Genomic DNA, 3,315 nt, shown 5'->3' on the forward strand with positions numbered 1-3,315 from the left:
TTTTTAACATGCCATCAAAATCCCTAGGTGGAATAGGCTTTTCTTTTAAAAGGAACAAAATCCTCTGCATAGAGATTAGTTTTATTCAATGAGAGCAGAAGCAGGCCTCAGTGCAACACTGCCAATTGAGTAACTGAGGATCAGAGTAATTCACCTGTAATTCTGTAAAAAGCAATCCTTTAACCAATGTGAACAGTACTAAGGCCATCCAAAACCAACTTAAATTAGGAACAATTTCTTCTCTGGAGAAGTGGCGATGCAGTGGCACTGCTGCCCAAGGATGTGGGGGGGGTCACCATCCCTGAAGGTGTTCCAGAACCATGGAAATGTGGCACTGATGGATGTGCTCAGTGGGCATGGTGAGGGCAGGCTGGGGTTGGACTCAAGGATCTCAGAGTTCTTTTCCCACCCTAATGATTCTGTGACTCTACGAAATATCCTCCAAATCCTCATGCCCAGCACGTCCTATTGGCTAAACACAGATTCAGTAACTAGAGTCGTGCAACAGGAACTGCCAGTTAAGAAACTAAACCAGATAAGTAGATGCTAACATCTGTACCTCATCAATTGGTTTTGGATTGCTCTAAAAAGTCCACCTGTGACTGCTGGCAGTAAATTGCTATGGCCCATGAAAATAGTCCAAGGAAGACATGAAACAATAGCAGAGTTCAAAAAAATAAAAGTCACTGAATAGAAAGTTGCACATCTCAATCAATCTCATAAAACTCATTTTCCCCTATTCTAGGAGGAATTTTCTATGGCCATGCCTTGTTCTAGCAACTATTCAGCATCACGTGCATGCTTATTCTTTAAAAACTGAAGAAATCGTTCAGCTGAAAATGATTTCCCCTGTGGAGGGAAGAAGAGAACAAACACGTGCCAGATGCTTCTGGAAGGCAGACAGTCACTGCAAGGCTGAGAACAGCACAGGGACTGAGATGGGGCACAATTACCAGCACTACCTTAGATTAATTTTCATTCTGTTTTCCTATCAGGCTCATTGCTGCAAAAAGAGAGAGATCCAATGAAAGCACTTTGCATGAGGAGAGGGTAGAAGAACAAGGTTAAAAACACACAAGTTTCAATTTTTGCTCTGTTTCAGAACTTGTGCATACCTGTTTGCATGAGACTTTCTGGCTGTTGACCTGAAAACACCAGTGCTGCTTTTTTTTGTTTGTTTGTTTTTTTAAATCTGCTCAGTGAGAGTTCAGCAACCTTTCCATCTCAACACATTGGCTTTGGGTAAACTAGTTGCACAAAACTGCTTTTTGTGTTTTGGCAATCGTATACCAGTTCTAATGAAGAACAGCGGATCTTTCTGGAATTTGCACTTTGGATTATTATTATTATTATTTAATAATTGTTACTTTGGATCACTGATACCTCATTCCAATTTATGCAACTTCCACTTTTCTGTTTTCACGTGGACATGTTGTGATATCAAGCCACAAACAGCTCTTCTTTTGGAGATGAACATTTGGGGCAAAACATGAGGTTGGGTTAAAATGTTGGTTTCCTGTATACCAAAATTACAATGAAACAGATTCACATTTGGAAATACCAAAGATTAAAAGGAAAAAAACAAGAAGGGCAGAGACCTCAAACATCTAATTTTCTACCAAGTAAACAATCAGAAAACGTTTTGTAAGAATTTGGAGAGAAAAAGGATAAGTCACCAACACAGTCTATAGCAAAAAGGACCTACTGGAATCATCCCCCCCACCCGGTGCGTGGTGGTAGAGGTGGAATGCATGGGAGCTAGTGATGGCTGTGGATTTATGGATCGATTTATGGGCCTTTCTGTGCCTCAGTCACCGAAGTCGAGAAACGACAAGAAAACACACCGTCTGTTCCCTGATACCACTTCAGTATCACAGTGACTGCGTTTAGATTCCCTGGATATACGCCAGTTCCTTGGAGCCACACTCACCTGCACCCGGCAGCAAAATGTTTACCGATAATAATTACAGCTGAGATTAGCAGAGGTGTCTCGGGGGTTCGGATGCCCATGGGAACATGCAGCACTGCAGCTCTCCACCTATGGGTTTTACTCCAACTCTGATTGACTTTACCCCCCCCCCCTCCAGCAGCATTTCAAGCTCACACGTGCAGAACAGCAAGAACACTTACAGGGACAGCATCCTCACGTCGGCTACAGGCAGAGAATCCCGTTGTGACAGTAAATGTGCCCGTTCCAAAAAGCATTATTTCCATTCTGGTAGACAACTTTAAGCGGGGGCACTTTTCCAGCTTACCAAATGAACGGATAAATCGAGTGCTGGATCAACAGAAGAGCGTGGAGAGAGGGAAGGAGAGGGCTGGAAGGAGCCGGATCGTTCCCCCCAGCTGCCAAGGAGAACAAAACCCTCCGCTGGTGTGCAGGAACGATTTGCTTCCACTTCCCCGGCTCTCAGAGGGCAGGAGAGGGATGAGATTCTCTCTCTTTGTTCTTTATTGCTTGGGATATTTGCATAAAAAGAGGCTCTTTGTTATTTAAACACTCATCTGCTCCCAGGGCTTATCCTCATTTTCAAGTTATGATCCTCTATTAGCAATGTGTCAATCACACTGCTACGGGGATGGCCTGAAGGTTAGACTGCAAAAGCTGAGCTTCAGGGTTTCCCGTGCATGAGGACGCACAACCTTGAAGCTTCTCATTTTCCAGCAGGTGGGTCTGAAGGTTGGCACTGGTGTTGGTGCAAGACACTGAATTGGGAGCGTGCCATTGCTTCATTGTTCAGCCCAGAAAGAGCCGAGGAGCACTGCAGGCTGAATCTGAAATTGCCTCCTCCAGCACAAGCAAGAGACGAGCATCATTCTTCTCCCATGCGAACAGAAAGAGGAGCAACTCCTGCAATCAGTGCCATGAAGTCAGTGCAAGGCACGGGTAGACCAAGTGGTGCCAGAAAGCTGAACCAGCTTTTAAAACCTGGTGAACATTTATTCCGTATCTCACGAAGGAACACTGAGCAAATTTAGCTTTCCATACATACCAGAAGCAAACCGAGTGCTGCTACGAGGAGATGAAATGGCTTTGTCACCATATCCAGGATTCCTCTTTTCAAGTACGGAAAGAATAGGGAGCTAAATTAAATGCTTTAGTAATCACAAAGTAATTAAATGTCATTTGCTCATCGCAACATGGAGTGCAATAACAGACTCAATACAAAAGTCTGAATTACAATTGCACCTGTTCTGATCCTTAAGGTATTTTCTGTTAAGCTTTTGTGAAAATGTGGCAATTTCCTGCATAACCCCCCATGTTTAAAAAAAAAGTTATCAGTATTTCAATATCCTTTACCAAACTCACTCTAC

The sequence above is a fragment of the Meleagris gallopavo genome, chromosome 15, assembly GCF_000146605.3.
Source record: "Meleagris gallopavo isolate NT-WF06-2002-E0010 breed Aviagen turkey brand Nicholas breeding stock chromosome 15, Turkey_5.1, whole genome shotgun sequence".
Taxonomy (NCBI): Eukaryota; Metazoa; Chordata; class Aves; order Galliformes; family Phasianidae; genus Meleagris; species Meleagris gallopavo.